This window comes from Amphiprion ocellaris, chromosome 15, assembly GCF_022539595.1.
Source record: "Amphiprion ocellaris isolate individual 3 ecotype Okinawa chromosome 15, ASM2253959v1, whole genome shotgun sequence".
NCBI classification, from domain to species: Eukaryota; Metazoa; Chordata; class Actinopteri; family Pomacentridae; genus Amphiprion; species Amphiprion ocellaris.
In genome coordinates this window covers 517,953-538,186 of record NC_072780.1, presented here as the reverse complement: position 1 = coordinate 538,186, position 20,234 = coordinate 517,953, and the positions used below count along the sequence as shown (strand labels likewise).

At 41.6% G+C, this 20,234-nt stretch overlaps 2 long non-coding RNA genes across 2 annotated transcripts; one reads left to right on the top strand and one right to left on the bottom strand.

The window, feature by feature from the left end:
• Window positions 1-236: 236 nt before the first annotated feature.
• On the bottom strand, window positions 237-1,564 carry LOC118470560 (uncharacterized). The gene is made up of 4 exons (XR_004847668.2): window positions 1,500-1,564; window positions 1,018-1,105; window positions 769-887; window positions 237-635 (listed from the first exon to the last, which is right to left on the bottom strand). It is a non-coding gene; the product is annotated as an uncharacterized LOC118470560 (long non-coding RNA).
• Window positions 1,565-6,558: 4,994 nt separating this feature from the next.
• On the top strand, window positions 6,559-7,206 carry LOC129350648 (uncharacterized). The gene is made up of 3 exons (XR_008604120.1): window positions 6,559-6,700; window positions 6,802-6,977; window positions 7,090-7,206. It is a non-coding gene; the product is annotated as an uncharacterized LOC129350648 (long non-coding RNA).
• Window positions 7,207-20,234: the final 13,028 nt, after the last annotated feature.

The following is a 20,234-nucleotide window of genomic DNA, read 5'->3' as shown; positions in this document are numbered from 1 at the left end:
GGAAGGGAAAAAATATGACATGTTGAGACATGTTGAAAAACAAGAGCTTTATTGAACAGTCTAGAGTTCCAGAAATCCGAAATCAAAATTAAAATAAACTGTCTTTAAAAACAAAAATTTTACAAAAAATTTTGAAAAATGAAATAAAATTGTGCAAAGTTCAACCGAAAATTTTTTATTTTTATATATACACACACACACACACACACACACACACACACACACACACACACACACACACACACACACACACACACACACACACATTTCAAAACAAAAACAAAAAAATGGCCAAGTTCATCTCTCACTCCAGGCTGGTCTCAGGCATCAGCTCTGGCTTAAAATGTTTTCTGGCTGCTGCCGTGTTGTACTTCAGTGGCTTCAGTCTATCAGACGGCTGTCCATTGCGAAAACGCCTGTGATGTAGAGCTGTGTACTTTACATCAGCCTCCAGCCGTGCCTGTAGGGCTGCACACAGGTTGGCAAGCTCCTGGCTGTGGAAGGATGGAGGCCGCAATATCCATCCACGCACTCCGTCAACGCTGCCGTCCTCTTCATCTGACATCGTCAGTTGTGATGCCCTTCCAGAAGTCCTCTTTATCTGGAGCAAGGACTGTCTTCCTGGCATCCAGCAGCTGTGAACACAATCAGTACAGGAAATCAATACATTTAATAATTTAACAGAAAAATAATGTCATAGTGACCAGCAATACTATTCTAACCACATTTTGTATAAAACACACAATGAATCAAACTAATATCTCATACCCTCTTTCTTCTGTGGCGACTCCGGGCAGAAGCCTTCATGGCCTCCGCCTGATCCGCCATGTTGGGTTGACTGTAGCGGTAGTTCCTCCGTAGAGTTTCAAAATGCTTTTTAAAATCAGCTGGAAAACAGTTAAATGAAGCCGTTATTAGCTTTATTATTATTATTTCCTGCTATCTTCAGCTATTGTTAGCTTTTGTTTCTGTTGATGAAATCGAAAAATTTAGAACAATTTTAAACAGGATACTTACATAGAAGGACGTCTGTCTCCACATCTGGACTTCAGCCAAAGTTTTAACTAAATATGTCCTGACTGTCTCATTGTGAGGTGAGCCCAGTCTGTGAAAATAAATCAGAACATTCATTTACTACTCACAGCAGAATAACTGCAGAATCAACTGTAAAGTAATTTAAAACAGTTTTAAATTAGCAGACAATTTGAATGGATGCATGAATGGTTTACAATCTACAGTACAATTTAATTGTGTGCATTCAGCTGACAAAGAATTATTATACATGCTTACAGTAAACATTTTTTCTCACAAAAAAGAAATGAAAAAGAAAAAAGGATAAACAGTCTCACCCTTGTTCCTAAAACTACTACAAGGCAAAAATAAAGTCACGTTTGTTAACAAAGATAGAGGACTACATGCTATCACTGCTTAACGTTACCAATTCAGAGCATTGTGCTAAAACTCACTAAAAATATCCTACAAATGGAATATATTCTTACCGCAATTTTAGGACTGTGCTCTCCTCTTTTCCGCTGAATTTCCTCGCCGCTGCAGAAAGTGTTTATAATTTGGCTTCCATGGCGGCTATCCTCTCCTCCAGCTTCTGCTCCAGCTTCTCCTCCAGCGGTCCTCTCTGGCCAGACAGCCGGCTGATAACGCTCAATAGTTTCTTCTCAGTGTCTGTCGCGGATCTGACTGGAACCAGTCGGTCATGTCCAGGCTGTTCTATGCGAGGAGTTTGTAGTGAGTCGGACTGGTGATACCGGGCCGCCATTGCAGAAACTCACGTAACAAAGATGACTTCTTTGTCTGTTCGTGTATCGCGCGGTTCTTGCGAGACGACGCGTGTGATTGGACGAGCAACTCTAACCTGATGACGTCAGTGATGCAGCATTCCTTAAAGTCAATATGTATGTATGTATGGTTGTTCACATGAGGAGTGCTGACGTCTGACGTTACGGTGAGCGTATTGCGTCACTTCCTGTTGTAGCGCTGTGTTGTGTTCTGTGACTGTTGTAGCTTATCCACTCCATCTAATTTGATATTCATTAAATCTGTGTGTAGCGGTAATATTTGAATCGTAACATACACTCGTTTTCTTCACGCACCCTCTCAGTACTTAATTCTAAATTAATCTGTTATCTCTGTCCGCTAGCCTAGTTACTAATGACCTTCTCATAGCGTCAGATAATGGACTGGTCTCTATACTTATTTTATTGGACCTTAGTGCAGCATTCGATACAATCGACCACAAACTTTTATTACAGCGACTAGAACATTCTATTGGCATTAAAGGGACAGCACTGGACTGGTTTAAATCCTACTTATCAGACAGGTTCCAGTTTGTGCATGTCAACAATGACTCTTCTGAGCATACTCGGGTTAATCATGGAGTTCCTCAGGGTTCTGTCTTAGGACCAATACTGTTCACATTATACATGCTTCCCTTAGGCAACATTATTAGGAAGCACTGTATTAATTTCCATTGTTATGCTGACGACACTCAATTGTATTTATCTATGAAGCCAAATGAAACTAATCAGCTAGCTAGACTGCAAGATTGTCTTAAGGACATAAAGACCTGGATGACCTATAATTTCTTACTACTAAATTCAGACAAGACTGAAGTCATTGTATTTGGCCCCAAACATCTTAGAGAATTGCTTTCAAAGCATATAGTTACTCTGGATGGCATTACATTGGCCTCCAGTACTACTGTGAGGAACCTCGGTGTTATCTTTGACCAGGACATGTCCTTTAACTCGCACATAAAACAAATCTGTAGGACTTCCTTTTTCCACCTGAGAAATATTGTGAAAATCAGGAACATCCTGTCTCAGAGTGATGCAGAAAAACTAGTCCATGCATTTGTTACTTCTAGGCTTGACTACTGTAATTCCTTATTATCGGGTTGTCCCAATAGCTCTCTGAAACATCTACATCTGCAGCCAGAGTACTGACGGGAGTTAGCAAGAGAGATCATACTTCTCCTATACTGGTTTCTCTTCATTGGCTTCCTGTTAAATCTAGAATAGAATTCAAAATCCTTCTTCTGACATATAAAGCTCTTAACAACCAATCTCCATCATATCTTAAAGACCTGATAGTACCATATTATCCTAGCAGAACTCTTCGCTCTCAGACTGCAGGCTTACTTGTTCCTAGAATCTCTAAAAGTAGAATGGGAGGCAGAGCCTTCAGTTATCAGGCACCTCTCCTGTGGAACCAGCTCCCAGTTTGGGTTCGGGAGGCGGACACCCTCTCTATTTTTAAGACCAGGCTTAAAACCTTCCTTTTTGACAAAGCTTATAGTTAGGGCTGACTGGGGGACCCTGACGGGGTGAGCTGGTGTTTTCATTTGCAAAACTGACTTCCCCTCTTGACGTCCCTTTAGTCTGCCCCTAGTTATGCTGCTATAGGCCTAGACTGCTGGGGAACCTCTCTTGATGCACTGAGCCCTTCTCTAACTACCTATGTATTTACTATATATACCATTATTGCATTACATTCACTCTGTTTCTTTCTGTGTCCTTTCTCCGAGTGTCCCTGGTCCCAGAGCTGGATGCTGGATGCTTCAGATGTGTGGCTGTGTTTTATGGTCCTTGTGTCCCACCCCCCCACCTCTCTATCTCTACCCCTCTATCTGTATCCCTCTATCTCTACCTCTACCCCTCTATCTCTACCTTTCTACCTCTTCTGTCCCTCTCAACCCGCCCGGCCAGCAGGCAGATGGGTCCCCCCACATTAGAGCCGGGTTCTGCTCGAGGTTTTTTTCCCTGTTAAAAGGGTGTTTTCCTTGCCACTGTCGCCTTTTGGCTTGCTCTGGGGGTCAGGCATATGGGTTCTGTAAAGCGTCTCGAGACAATTTGACTGTAATTGGCGCTATATAAATAAAATTGAATTGAATTGAATTGAATTAAAGTAACATGCCGACTTCTCCAGGTCAACAGATTTTCTCTACGCCTGCAAGATGAACTTCTTTGATCAAAAGAAGAAAAGGCTTTGCCCTTTACTGTGATGCCTCTGTCATATCATCCTAGATGAGCTTGATCTACACTACCAGTCAAAAGTTTGGACACACCTTCTCATTCAGTACATATATACATATGGAATTATGTTGTAAACAAAAAGAGTTAATATTCAGCATTAATCTCAATGCATAAATAATACAAATAAATAAAAACCATTGAATGGTAAGGTGTGTCCAAACTTTGCCTGGTAGTGTGCATGCAGTGTTGATGATGTATCATCAGATGAACCCTGAACACTGTAACTACAGTTGATCATTTTACCATTTCATGCAAACTTGTAACATATTTGAATGACAGATTTAGAGCAGAAAGGTCAGCATATGTACAGACCTGATCCAAATCAAATTTCCAGTGTCAGTGAAAATACTGTGAGCTATACAAATGCAAATCAGAGTGGTGTGTGTGTGTCTGCGGTGGGAGAGTTGGTGGGTGTGGAGGGAGAAAGGTTGGGTTGGTAGTGGGGGTTGACTTTTCACACTTGCATTGCTTTTTTAAGAGAAAAAGGACACACAAACAAAATTATACAGTTTATACTTTATTTGAGTCAGGGTTTTATAAAAGGACATAAAAGTACATCACAGGCACTTTTCAACACTCAAAATCCTAAATCTCAAACACCATGCAGAGCAGCATGACTACAGTCACCTTTTCTCTTATGTTGCTTTACTGTACAGTGGATGTGTTTACCACACATCTTCCGGCAATGCCCTCAACAGGTAGAAATGATGATGGACATGAGGTGTCTTTTCCCCTCAAGTTCCAAACTTCTACCGACTTTCCATAAAAATGTCTGTTGGGATGGTGATGAAGCCTGGAAACTCCTGCAATTACACGTCTATGTATAGTACTCTCTGACCTGACATTAATAGCTATGAACTGCTTCAAAATGGCTGGTCTTGTTTCTGTCAGAGGTTCAAGGATGGATTCCTTAAAAAACACCATCTAGCAAATACAGACCTGATCAAAATCTTAAGACCAGTTGAAAAATAGCTAGAATTTACCTTTTGCACATTTGGATCTTAATGAGGTTTTAAGTAGAGCTACAATATGCAAAAGCAAGAAGGGGGAGTGAGACAAAAAGCACTTTGAAAAAGTAATTTATTGAAAACAACAAGTAAACTGCACAGCAAATTCAAAAGTGTTAAAATTCCAGTGTTGTTAGTTAAAAATAGTGTCAGTTCAACACTTGTTTAGTTTAATTCAACTACCTGAGAGTTAGTCCCTCAAAAGAGTTGGTGATAATACACAGAGTTACATTTAAACAACTCTGTAAAGTGTTGATTTTAAAATCAACACTTAATAGAGTAACTCCTAGCATTCCAACGTATCTGTGACGTGTTTGCCTAAAGAGCGGGACGGATAGAGCGGCTGCAGCGGAGCACAACTGTCTTTTCCCTTGTACAAATGAGGATCTTTGTGCGCTTAAATGAATGTCGGCACGTTTAATTAATAACACTTCTATGCAATAGTATTTTGTTTGTGACAACAATAGGTGTCGCTGAAACCTGTCTGCAGCTAACATCACGGCAAGGTAAGTTAGCATGATTGTTGTATGCTATTTGTCGCTTTTGCACACAAGTGTCGATAAATATACAAACATGTGTAACCTACATGAATACACATTTGTTTAACATGCTACATTTGCACAGCTGCACATTTTGTAAGGGATCAGAGTTTGCTAAAGTGATGTAACACGTGCATGGCGGGTTAACCAAATATTTCCCAGAAAAAAATCTGAAGGCCACTTGTCATTTCGACAATCAAATCCATGTCAAGTTGGTGAGGAGTGCAATTAGCTTTGATCTAGTCTTGTCGAATGGTTGTTGGCATTACATGGACCGGGGGTAGGGGTTCGGTTGAGCTGCTGCTGCTTGCCCGAGACAGCTGCTGCAGACTTCCTGCTGTATCCTTCCACCGGAGGAACACCTCCACACACTGGGCCACCACACCAGCCATGCCAAGCCTTGCTTCGTTTAAAACATTTTAAGATTAAAAAACGCTAACTTTTCAAGGTAACGTTACCGCAGCCACACATGCTGGTGAGTACCACTTACGTAGCTGTGTATCTTAACGTCGCTGCCACGTTTATGTCTCAGGGCGACGTTATTTTGCTAAGCTAACGGAGCATAGTTGATAGTGTACCACTGTTTACGGGTAAGTGTGGGTGTTTTTAGCAGAATAACTAGCGAGCCGTCATTCTAGCAAGCAGGCCAAGCTTCAGTAGCACATCACTGTGCTGGTGGCTCCCATCGTCCAGGTAGGTGCGATTTGGTGAAACACAGAAGTATGTCAAAGTGGCTGAGACTGAAGATGGCTATGATGATTTCAACACATTTCTTCAAAAAGGTTGGCATCACTTTTCATACAGCCCACGTTTGTGGCTACATGTTATAACACCTATTGAATTTATGTGGTATTTGAATATTTTGTTAATGATAGCCATGTCCTGCCAAAAACAAGCGTAGAAAATGCCAGGTAATGTTCTTATTGTATTTTTTCTATTGCTCCAAATCTAATATTTTTATCAGTTATTCAAAAGCTAGATCTTCCACTTGAGACTGAGCTGCACTTGACAGATGAATCAGGGACAGAAGTTGATGCAGATGTGTTTGAGGAGCTCTTGCAGGCAGGGAACCTCACTGTTAGGGTGGCATTGGAAAAGTCAACAGGTGAGACTCAACCTTGTTAGGGAAGGAGTATAATGAATATTGTGGAGAACACATGATTTTTTTTCATTTTGTGTTTACATTTGGTAAAAAATTGTTTACAGTTGTACTTCAGCATGATCTTTCATATACTTCGCTGGAGTCACCCATGTCAGACAACTCATCTGGGTCAGTGTCAGGAGTGTCCTCGCTAGCATCCTCTGATTCATCAGATGCAACAGTGATTGTTCATACAAACGGAGGGAGGAGAACCCATGCTGAACGGGAATCAGCAAAAGAGGTGTGTTGCTTTTGTAACAAATTCTATTAGTTATCAGATATCAGACACAAAGATGTTGTGTAGTTAAACTGATGGTGATGGATAATTCTAACTATTATTCTTTATCTTTTAGATGGTGAGAAATGCTCTGAAGGCTAAACCAGGTGGACAGTTTATTTTGGATGAATATGACAAAATGAAAACATTGACAGATAGCACAAGGAGAAAGTTGGTAAACCTTCTTGTGGCCAACATGGTTGAAATTCATGGATAAGTTTCATATTCATAATGTTCTTTACTTAATATAGAAATTATTTTTAAAACAAGCATACTCATTGTAAGGGATTGCATATCAGTAAAGCAATGTTTTAAGGCTAAAACATTATACAAAAACTAAATTTGAGGGACTGCTACTAACTGAAGCAAGAAAAAGCAAAATTTGTATCTTTTAAACACTGAATTGTTGTAGCAATGCCATGTTTATCTTTCAGGAGGAGCCCACCCATCTCTGTTCGAAGTACATGTGCTCTAGGCATCATCTCTCTATTTCCCAGCCTCAGAGATCTATAGTCGGACAAGGGATATGTAAGTTTATAAATTAAAAACTTGTATGTCAATTTATGGACCAGTAATATGTTTGGAATTTATGTAACAATCTATTGTTTTAATGTTACAGGAACACTTCTATGACCCAGAGAGTGGATCTGGCTACTTGGCCTGGAGGATAAAGACTGTTCAGGGCAACACTGCAGCTCAGCCCCAGAGATGCTCCACAAGCACAACCTATCAAGATAGTCCAAAGAGAAAGAGGGATGTTCTCTGCACTGATAAGCAGCTGCTTGGTGAGCACTGTCATGAAGCAATATCCTTTTTGAAACATTCAACTGATGAATCAGCCATCAAAGAGCGAATGAGGGCCACATTTCAGTACCGCCAAACACTGGTTCAAGATCAGCAGTGCTCTTCGACAGTCTTTGACATCTTCCCACGATTCCTCGACATCACTGGCTTGGTAAGAAAGACAACTTCTTTTGTAAGTGAATTGTTACTCAAAGTATATGCTTAAGGTGCATGAGTATACAGTGTGTGTTATCCTGTAGATTGAACAAGACTTCACCATGATGTTTGGAGAGGAAGTGTCGGGCAGATTTTTGGCAAAATGGCCTACCTTTTTCAAGCCTAGAATCCTGGCAGACTGCAAAAAACTGACTTCTAATGAGCACATTGAAGAACTCATGTCATTGCAGCATGACTCAGGTGGGTCTGGTTAGCTTGGCTCATTCTTCTCTTTGAAATGTCTCAATTATTTATGATGTGAATGAGTCTAATATTTCTCCTATTTTTCCCCTAGGCTGGGACAGTGATCTGTCCAGCATTCTTCTGTTGGTTCACCTGCTTCCTCCCACCCCCAAAGGCCACAAGAAGAGTGCTAAAATCAGCCCATGCCAGGCTGTTGACCATGTTGTGAGATATTTGCAGGTATGCAAATAGTAGTGTTGCAGTTATTCTGATGATCCTACTTCTTGGGTTGAAGCACTTTTTATATTTGCTTAGGTAGACATTTGAACTTAACAACGGCATATTTTCTCATAATGCTTTATGTTTTGTTCAAGATGGGAGCCAGTGTTGTCTTCCTTGCTGGTGTGGAGCCGGGCTAGCCCTTCCTCCTTGGTGTTGGTGAAAAGAAGAGCAGCATCCAAAGATACTATGTCATCATTGATCACAAGGCCATCCCTTGCAAGGCACAGACATCCCTTGCAGCTTTCGATGAGCTCTTCAAAGCACACTTCATCTTCAGTGTCAGTTACCATGAATCCCTCTACAACTTCTATACGTTCATCCAAACCACAGTTTTTAACTTTGACATCGGAAAGGCCAAGGAAACTCCCAGAGTCAAGGAACTAAGAGCAAGATTTTTTCATGATGCTTGAGGGGATAAATATCCATGGATGCAAATATTTTTCTTTGTTATGTCTGCCACAAAAGTTCTGCACTGCTTTGTCAGCTTTTAAGACTTCACCATGGCCTATATCCTGGAAAGACATTACGCTTAAAATGTGGACAGCCGGGATGTTCTTCTTTGTTTTGCACTTATTCAGGTTTCAAGAAGCATCTTGTTCATTTCCACAGAGATGTTGCTGTGACTAATACTGCTGACAATGTGGACACTCAGAATGAAGTTGATGAGCCATCAACTTCACAGACAGTCAACAAAGCCTCTCCAACAACTACCCAGCTCTCTGTTGACAATGATCATGTGTTAAACATGTGTGCTTCTGTTGTAGCACAGTTGCAAGCATCTGGTGTTGCTGAGAGCACAGTCAAAGCAATGGTGGGATCCATGGAGGACCTTGTAAATGACATTAATAGACAAGCAAGAGAGGCAGTTCTCAGCTGTTCTTCAGAAATTCAAGGTACGGATTTGGAAACGAAGGTGGAAAAGTGCTTTGATCAACTAGGAAATCCTTTCTCATCCTTGAACACAAGAGTAAAACGTCAGAAGTTCTTTGAGGACAAATGGGAAATTGTTGAGCCTGTCGAATATGTTCTTGGGGTGCGATTTGATGTTCGCAGAGATCAAACAACTGGCGTTTACTGTCAGGTCCCTGTGTTTGTGTACACACCCATCCTGGGAACTCTTAAGTCAATGTTCAAGAACACTGAATTATGTGAAAGTTTCTTCCAAGCCAAACATCATGAAGAAGGCATTTATAAAGACATATGTGATGGTTCATACTTCAAGAGTAACATTTTGTTTTCTCAGAAAAAGCATGCTCTATAGATTCAACTTTATTTTGATGAGTTTGAGACAGCAAATCCCTTAGGTTCAAAGAAAGGTATTCACAAACTCGGTTGTATTTACTTTATATTGAGGAACCTGCCCCCAAAATATAATTCTATGTTGATGAATATACATGTTGTGGCACTCTTTCACTCACAAGATCTGAAGACTTATGGGTTTGATGAGATCCTAAAGCCTCTTGTTGACGATCTTAAAATACTTGAAACACAAGGAATTGAGGTGCCTTTCTCAGACTCAATTTTCAATTCAATTCAATTTTATTTATATAGCGCCAATTACAGTCAAATTGTCTCGAGACGCTTTACAGAACCCATATGCCTGACCCCCAGAGCAAGCCAAAAGGCGACAGTGGCAAGGAAAACACCCTTTTAACAGGGAAAAAAACCTCGAGCAGAACCCGGCTCTAATGTGGGGGGACCCATCTGCCTGCTGGCCGGTTCTGTTATACAAGTAACGGGTGACAACCTAGGTTTACATGGACTGTTCGGTTTTGTTGAGTCCTTCAGTGCTACATATTTCTGTAGATTTTGTTTGACAAGTAAGGATGAGTCACAGTCTGTCTTTACTGAAGATGACCCTGGCATGATTTTTCGTACAAAGGAAATCCATGCAGAACACTGTGCAGCTCTACATGAAAATCCTATGCTGAGTTCCACATTTGGTGTCAAAAAGACATGCTTGCTCAATACATTGCATTTTTTCCACACCTCTGACAACTATGCAGTTGACATAATGCACGATTTACTTGAAGGTGTAGTACAGTACGAACTCAGACTTGTCTTTCAGTACCTTGTAAACCAGAAGTATCTGTCTTTGGAATCATTGTCACAGAGGATCCAAACTTTCAACTATGGTTATATTGAGAGAAAAAATAGACTAAGTGGGTTGAAAATGGATGAGGCTAGCAAGGATCTTGGATTAAATGCAATTCAGTCATGGTGTCTTGTAAGAAATACTCCTCTTATTTTTGGTGATGTATTGGAAAGAAATAACTTACTGGAATCTGCTCCCCCTCTTGATTCAGATTGTGAATATAGTCTCAAGCAAGCATAAGTTATAGCAACTGGACTAACCTCGTGTGAGTCGAAAACGTTTCACCTCTCATCCAAGAGGCTTCTTCAGTTCTGAAAGCCTGGTGGGGAGTACCCGATATTTATCCACCAGGAGGGTGGTGGCAAAAACAAGTGGACAAAGACCCGAAACCAATAGGCTCGTTGGTGTTAATGTGAGTCGTTAGCCTTTGATGGGCGGTCGTTACCCCTCCCAGCCCTCTAGGAGGGTGGTTGGGGGTCACCTGACTGCAGGTGGGACAGATGGCTGCACCTCCTTGGGAGGGCTCTAAGAACGGCGTTGTAAGTGGGAGACAAGTAGTGTCTGAGGCCCCCTCCTCTGTTCAAAGATGGCCGTTCTAGTTTGACATGAATGGCTTCTTTTACCCCTCTCTCAAACCATCTGTCCTCTCTGGCTAGAATGCGCACCTTGTTGTCATCAAAGGAGTGCCCCTTCTCCTTGAGGTGGAGGTGGACTGCTGAGTCCTGGCCTGTGGTCGTGGCCCTCCTGTGTTGTGCCATGCGCTTGTGTAATGGCTGCTTAGTCTCTCCAATGTACAGGTCAGAGCATTCCTCATTGCACTGCACTGCGTACACCACATTGCTCTGTTTCTCCCTTGGAATTTTGTCCTTGGGATGGACCAGCTTTTGCCTCAGAGTGTTGCTGGGCTTGAAGTGTACTGGGATCTGGTGGGTGTTAAAGATCCTCCTGAATTTCTCTGAAATTCCTGCCACATAGGGGATGACAATGTTGTTTCTCTTTTTGTGGTCCTCGTCTTTCTTATCCTCCCTGCGCTTTTTTGCTGTTTTGATAAAAGCCCAGTTTGGATAGCCACAAGTTTGAAGAGCAGAGTGAATATGTTTGTGTTCCCTCCTTTTTTTTTTTTTTTCCATCCGCTTCTGATGGGATGTTCTGTGCTCTGTGCTTTAAGGTATGGATCACCCCCAACTTGTGTTCTAGTGGGTGGTGTGAATCAAACAGGAGGTACTGGTCTGTGTGAGTGGGTTTTCTGTAGACCCCAATGTTGAGTTCCCCATTGGTTTCAATGCGTACCACGCAATCTAGAAACGCCAGACAGTTGTCTTGGACATCCTCTCTTGTGAACTTGATGTTTTTATCCACCGAGTTGAGGTGTTCTGTGAAAGGTTCGACCTCACCCTTCCTGATGGTGACCCATGTGTCATCCACATATCTGAACCAGTGCCTCGGGGAGTGGCCACTGAATGTTCTCAGTGCCACAATCTCCATTTCTTCCATGTACAAGTTAGCTACAATGGGGGATACAGGGGATCCCATGGCACAGCCGTGTTTTTGCCTGTAGAAACCGTTGTTGTACTGAAAATAAGTGGTGCTGAGGCAAAGGTTAAGGAGGTCACACACCTGTTTGGGGGAGAGGTTGGTCCTCTCAGACAGAGAGTTGTCAAGCAGCAGTTTTCTCTTTACTGTCTGTATTGCATCTCCAGTGGGAATGCAAGTAAAAAGCGAAGTCACGTCATATGAAACCATAGTTTCCTCAGGGTCTAAGCTGATTTTTCTGACCTTGTTTGTAAAGTCCATCGAGTTCCTTATGTGGTGAGGGGTGTCCCCACCAATGGGGAAAGGATGGTGGCAAGATACTTAGCAATGTTGTATGTCACAGAGTTGATGCTGCTTACAATTGGTCTCAGAGGGGCGCCCTGGTTTCCAAGCACACGGAGACAGCACAGATGGCGCAGCATGCTAAGGGCAAAGAAAGGCAAACACGGAAATTTCAGAACCTTGAGTCCCGGTTCTATAGTTCCAGGGGGGAACAAGAATGGGCCAAAATACAGAGCTCTGAAGGAAGGACTGGCGGCAGTCCTTTCCAGGCGGCCACACAGAGCAAAACAGCTGAACTGGACACCTATGACAAATGGGTTAAGAATTTGTCAGACAGAGAGCTCACTCCAGCCGAGCGGGGGGTCCTTGCCAAAGGACTGAACTTTGCAGTCACACCAGATGAGTTACCGGTGGTGGACTTGGTGACGGCCACAGAATCGGCCATTAGGAACAATAGGTTGTCAGAGACAGAGGCGGAACAGATCAGGCTTAAGGTGTCGGCAGCACTCTCCAGTGCCAAGTTACCCCCATCCAACATCTCCGCACAGGAGAAACGGGCACTGATAACTCTGCAGAAGGATCCCAACATCACAATCCTACCTGCAGATAAGGGGAGATGTACTGTTGTCCTTAACACAGCTGACTATCACTCAAAGGTCAGCAGCCTCCTATGTGACTCAGCAACTTATGAGACCCTAAAACGAGACCCCACCAACACCTACAAACTCAAAGTGGTTAACTGCCTGCAAAAACTGGAGAAAGGTCAGATCATCGACCGGGCCCTGTACTACAAACTCTATCCAGGCGATGCTATCCCTTGCATATACGGGCTGCCAAAAATTCACAAAGAGGCGCCCTCTTTGTGAATTTTTGGCAGCCCATATTCGAAAAATAGGTCCACTCCTTCATGTATGGTGCATGAGGTTTGAGGCCAAACACAACTTTTTTAAAAGATCAGCGAAAAATTTCAAAAATCATTGGTGAAACAACACCAGAGACAGTTAGCTTACCACTGGGAGAATTTTAATTTTCAGAGATTTGAGTTTGGTCCAGTGAAAAATGAAACCATTGATCGCCTCGAGGGAGGTGAGGTTTTAAGTTCTGTTTTTGATGTTAATTTATATTGTGAAGTGTCAACCACGAATTGGGTGAAGAACTATGGAACAGAATATCAGATTGGTATGTTTATTTGTACTGGAACAAAAATGGAAATACCTATTTTCAGAAAGATCATCAACATCATTGTGCATGATGGGCAAGCTTTCCTTTTGACTTGCAGAGTGGACACTCTTTATTTTGATGATCATTTCAATGCATACTGTGTTGATGAGAGAGCAGATTCATTTTCTGTTTTCCCAGTTAAGGAACTGATTTATCACAGACCCTATGACAAACAGTTTTCTAATGAGATGTGTGAAAAAATATACATTGGGCCACATTGTCATATTTTGTGACCTGTGTTGTATTGCAAAGCAGTGCTGTTTTTAATGTGGTGTGCTTGTTTGAAATACAGGCTGATTCAAACTGCAACTTGTGTTGTTTTCTTTGTAAAGTCAAGTGACATGCATTGTTTTGGGAGTAAAATTGGGGGTTATTATTTGATTCCCAGTAGTACTTTTAAACTAAACAATAAAAGATTTTTATTTAGATTAGAATTTTATAACACTTTCCATAGAGTTAATATAGTTTAAACCTTATTCAGTGTTAAAAACTACACTAATAGTGTTGACTTTTAACACTACACACTAGTGTAGTGTAAATTCAACACTGATGTGTGTTAAATTTCAACTACTGAGAATCTTGTTCCAACTCTGTCACAGTGTAAACTGTTGAACACTTTCAAAAGTGTTGTTTTAACTCGATCTAGAGTGGACCAATATAAACACTTTAGAAGTGTTGAGATTAACTCTGTAGGAGTTGAATTAACACTTCCAAATTTGCTGTGTGAAATAGGCTGTTTATCAGCTGATCAAAAGTTTAAGACCATCGCTCAAAAAAATTACAAAAAACTCTCCAAACCAGAACAAAAAATTTTCTCAGTAGGACTCAGTAATGAGTAGCTCCACCGTTCTTGTTAATCACTTCAAAAATGGGTTTGGGCATGCTTGATGCGAGTGTTTCCAGAAGGCTGGTGGGGACATTGCTCCAAGTGGTGAAGATGGCTTCACGAAGGGCATCAACTGTCCGGAACTGATGGCCATTTTTATAAACTTCCCTTGCCATCCATCCCCAAATGTTCTCTATGGGATTTAAATCAGGGGAACATGCAGGATGGTCCAAAAGAGTGATGATATTCTCCCTGAAGAAGTCCTTGGTCAAGCGAGCATTGTGAACTGCAGTGTTGTCCTGTTGAAAAACCCAGCTGTTACCACACAGACGAGGGCCCTCAGTCATGAGGGATGCCTGCTGCAACATCTGCACGTAACCAGCCGCCATTTGACGACCTGCACCACCTGAAGCTCCAGTGTTCCACTGAATGAAAAAGCACCCCAGATCATGATGGACCCCCCTCCACTGTGCCGGGTAGAAAACATCTCAGGTGGGATCTCCTTGTCATGCCAGTAACATTGGAAGCCATCTGGACCGTCAAGGTTCAATTTTTTCTCATCAGAGAATAAAACTTTTTTCCACCTTTCACTGTCCCATGTTTGATGCTCCCTGGCAAAGTCTAAACGGGGCAGTTTTGTGGTGTTGTAGGAGACGAGGTCTTTGAATTAGTTTTTTGTTTTTGAAACCCTTTTCCCACAGATGCCGTCTGATGGTTATTGCACTGCAGTCGGCACCAGTAAGGGCCTTAATTTGGGTTGAGGACTGCCCTGTGTCTTGACGGACAGCCAATCGGATCCTCCGGCTCAGCGCAGGTGTAATTTTTTTGGGTCTACCACTTGACTTTTTTGTTCCATAATGCTCAGGATCTTTCAAAAAATTTAGAATGACTGTCTTACTGCGTCCAACCTCAGCAGCAATGGCATGCTGCGAGAGGCCTTGCTTATGCAGCTCGACGATCCGACCACGTTCAAGAAGAGAAAGGTTCTTAGCTTTAGCCATCAGGAGGGCATGACCGTATGAATGCCTGACAGAAGATGAGAATTTTGAGCAGATTTGGGCTTTTATAGCCTGTGGTCTTAAACTTTTGATCAGCTGATAAACAGCCTATTTCAGTTTACTTGTTGTTTTCAATAAATTACTTTTTCAAAGTGCTTTTTGTCTCACTCCCCCTTCTTGCTTTTGGATATTGTAGCTCTACTTAATACCTCATTAAGATCCAAATGTGCAAAAGGTAAATTCTAGCTATTTTTCAACTGGTCTTAAGATTTTGATCAGGTCTGTATTTGCTAGATGGTGTTTTTTAAGGAATCCATCCTTGAACCTCTGACAGAAACAAGACCAGCCATTTTGAAGCAGTTCATAGCTATTAATGTCAGGTCAGAGAGTACTATATATAGACGTGTAATTGCAGGAGTTTCCAGGCTTCATCACCATCCCAACAGACATTTTTATGGAAAGTCGGTAGAAGTTTGGAACTTGAGGGGAAAAGACACCTCATGTCCATCATCATTTCTACCTGTTGAGGGCATTGCCGGAAGATGTGTGGTAAACACATCCACTGTACAGGAAAGCAACATAAGAGAAAAGGTGACTGTAGTCATGCTGCTCTGCATGGTGTTTGAGATTTAGGATTTTGACAGTGTTGAAAAGTGCCTGTGATGTGCTTTTATGTCCTTTTATAAAACCCTGACTCAAATAAAGTATAAACTGTATAATTTTGTTTGTGTGTCCTTTTTCTCTTAAAAAAGCAATGCAAGTGTGAAAAGTCAACCCCCACCACCAACCCAACCTTTCTCCCTCCACACCCACCAACTCTCCCACCGCAGACACACACACACACCACTCTGATTTGCATTTGTATAGCTCACAGTATTTTCACTGACACTGGAAAGCTCCCCCCCTGAGAGATCAGCCGTCCACGTTAATTCCTGGCATTTCTCAGTAGTTTTTTGTGCTGCCTGCAAATTGCAGTTAACTGCCTTTAACTTGAAATTCCACGGAAATGTTCAGTGCTGTTTACAGACAAAAATCCCTACTTTCATGCAGTGTACTGTCTTCAATGTGTGACAAAGCAGTCAATCAGACATACAAGCGATCAAAACAAGTCACCGGAATAAAGTGAGACACAGAAAACATCCATCACCTACGCGACAGTGTGCATGTGTAACTCACCTCTCTGGATGTCGACGACTTGGTCTTTAATCGTCCACCGCAGACGTTGGCTCTCTCAGCATCTAAAAGAAAGAAAGAAAACATGAGCAAACGATCAAAGTCTGGAGGAGAAGAAGAAGAAGAAGAAAGATAGATAGATAGATAGATAGATAGATAGATAGATAGATAGATAGATAGATAGATAGATAGATAGATAGATAGGTAGGTAGGTAGGTAGGTAGGTAGGTAGGTAGGTAGGTAGGTAGGTAGGTAGGTAGGTAGGTAGGTAGGTAGGTAGGTAGGTAGGTAGGTAGGTAGGTAGGTAGGTAGGTAGGTAGGTAGGTAGGTAGGTAGGTAGGTAGGTAGGTAGGTAGGTAGGTAGGTAGGTAGGTAGGTAGGTAGGTAGGTAGGTAGGTAGGTAGGTAGGTAGGTAGGTAGGTAGGTAGGTAGGTAGGTAGGTAGGTAGGTAGGTAGGTAGGTAGGTAGGTAGGTAGGTAGGTAGGTAGGTAGGTAGGTAGGTAGGTAGGTAAGGTAGGTAGGTAGGTAGGTAGGTAGGTAGGTAGGTAGGTAGGTAGGTAGGTAGGTAGGTAGGTAGGTAGGTAGGTAGGTAGGTAGGTAGGTAGGTAGGTAGGTAGGTAGGTAGGTAGGTAGGTAGGTAGGTAGGTAGGTAGGTAGGTAGGTAGGTAGGTAGGTAGGTAGGTAGGTAGGTAGGTAGGTAGGTAGGTAGGTAGGTAGGTAGGTAGGTAGGTAGGTAGGTAGGTAGATAGATAGATAGATAGATAGATAGATAGATAGATAGATAGATAGATAGATAGATAGATAGATATTCAGTAGCTCCACAATCTGTGTCCAGGCACTGTCTGTCTCTGTCAACCTGCCACCTCCTGAACTAAAGAAACATGAGCAAATGATCAAAGACCCACGTCTTCAATGTGTGGCAAAGCAATCAATCAGACATACAAGTCACTGGAATAAAGTGACACACAGACACAGAAAACACCCATCACCTACGTGACACCGTGCATGTGTCTAACTCACCTCTCCCCTCTGGATGTCCACCACTTTGTCTCTCAGCATCTAAAAGAAAGAAACACAAAAGCAACATGAGCAATCGAGCAAAGTCTACTGTCTTCAATCTCTGACAAAACAATCAATTACACATACAAGTGATCAAAACAAGTCACCAGCATAATGTGCCACCCACACACAAAACACCCAGCACCTACGTGAGACCGTGCGCGTGTCTAACTCACCTCTCCCCTCTGGATGTCCACCATTTTGTCTCTCAGCATCTATATATTGTAGTGTCACCAAAATCACTGGAGCCTTCAATTCTCTCCTGCTGGTCATACTACAACTCTTGGTTTGACACTAAATAAAAAAAATCTGAATTTTAAGAAATTTTCATTATTTTAATATTAATGTTTTAAGATAAGATAAGATAAGATAAGATAAAGTTCTTTATTTCTCCCCACTCCAGGGGAAATTTACATTGTTACAGCAGTTTTATTTACAATATATACAAGGGTGGCAAAATTTTTTAACAGAAAAAATAAAAATAAAGTTTAAAAGTGCAGAGATGTGCAGTGCAAGAATGTCAGTGCAAATTTTATGGTTTGGGGTGGTAATGATATAGTCCAGTTTATGTTAACATCAGCCAGTGATGCTGATGTTGTAAAGTCTTATAGCAGATGGGATGAAGGACCTGCGATAGCGCTCTTTCTTGCAGGGTGGATGTCTCAGTCTGCTGCTGAAGGAGCTGCTTAAAGACCCCACAGTGTCATGCAGTGGGTGAGAGGGATTGTCCATGATGGATGTGAGCTTTGACAACATCCTCCTCTCACCCACCTCCTCTATGGAGTCCAGGGAACAGTCCAGGACAGAACCAGCCCTCCTCACCAGTCTGTTTAGTCTCTTTCTGTCCCTTTCAATGCTCCCTGCTCCCCAGCAGACCACTGCATAGAAGATAGCAGACGCTACCACAGAGTCATAAAATGTCCTGAGCAGAGTCCTGCACACTCCAAAGGACCTCAGTCTCCTCAGCAGGTGGAGACGACTTTGGCCCTTCTTGTACAGGACCTCTGTATTGTGTGTCCAGTCCAGTTTGTTGTTGAGGTGAACACCCAGGTATTTGTATGTGTCCACCATGTCAATGTCCAAACCCTGGATGTTCACCGGTGCAGTCCGGGGTGTCCTCCTCCTGCGGAAGTCCACGATCATCTCCTTCGTCTTACTGGCATTGAGCTGCAGATGGTTTCGCTCACACCAGTCCACAAAGTCAGAGATGACCATCCTGTACTCCCGCTCGTCCCCTTCAGATACGCACCCAACAATGGCTGTATCATCGGAGAACTTCTGGAGGTGACAGCTCCCAGAGTTGTAGTGGAAGTCCGATGTGTACAGGGTGAAGAGAAAGGGGGAGAGCACTGTCCCCTGTGGGGCCCCCATGCTGCTGACTACCACATCAGTTATTAGTCATAACATTCAATAACTTCACTCTTATACATTGTAGTGTCACCAAAATCACTGGAGCCTTCAATTGTCTCCTGCTGGTCATACTACAACTCTTGGTTTCACACTAAATAAAAAAACTCTGAATTTTAAGAAATTTTAATTACCTTAGTATTGTTTTATTAGTAATAAATTCAATAACTTCACTCTTGTTTACTGTAGTGTCACCAAAATCACTGGAGCCTTCAATTGTCTCCTGCTGGTCATACAACAACTCTTGGTTTCACACTAAATAAAAAAAATCTGAATTTTAAGAAATTTTAATTACCTTAGTATTGTTTTATTAGTAATAAATTCAGTAACTTCACTCTTGTTTACTGTAGTGTCACCAAAATCACTGGAGCCTTCAGTTGTCTCCTGCTGGTCATACAACAACTCTTGGTTTGACACTAAATACAAAAAAATCTGAATTTTAAGAAATTTTCATTATTTTAGTATTGTTTTATTAGTAATAAATTCAATAACTTCACTCTTGTTTACTGTAGTGTCACTAAAATCACTGGAGCCTTCAATTGTCTCCTGCTGATCATACTACAACTCTTGGTTTGACACTAAATACAAAATCTGAATTTTTAGAAATTTTCATTATTTTAGTATTATTATTTTATTAGTCATAAAATTCAATAACTTCCCTCTTGTTTACTGTAGTGTCACTAAAATCACTGGAGCCTTCAATTGTCTCCTGCTGATCATACTACAACTCTTGGTTTGACACTAAATACAAAATCTGAATTTTAAGGAATTTTCATTATTTTAGGATTGTTTTATTAGTAATAAATTCAATAACTTCCCACTTGTTTACTGTAGCGTCACCAAAATCATTGGAGCCTTCAATTGTCTCCTGCTGGTCATACTACAACTCTTGGTTTGACACTAAATACAAAATCTGAATTTTAAGAAATTTTCATTATTTTAGTATTGTTTTATTAGTAATAAATTCAATAACTTCACTCTTGTTTATTTTAGTGTCACCAAAATCACTGGAGCCTTCAGTTGGCTTCTGCTGGTCATACTACAACACTTGGTTTGATATTAAGTACAAAATCTGAATTTTAAATAATTTTTATTGGTAATAAAATTCATTAACTTCACTCTTATGTACTGTAGTGTCACCAAACTCGCTGCTGCCATCAGTT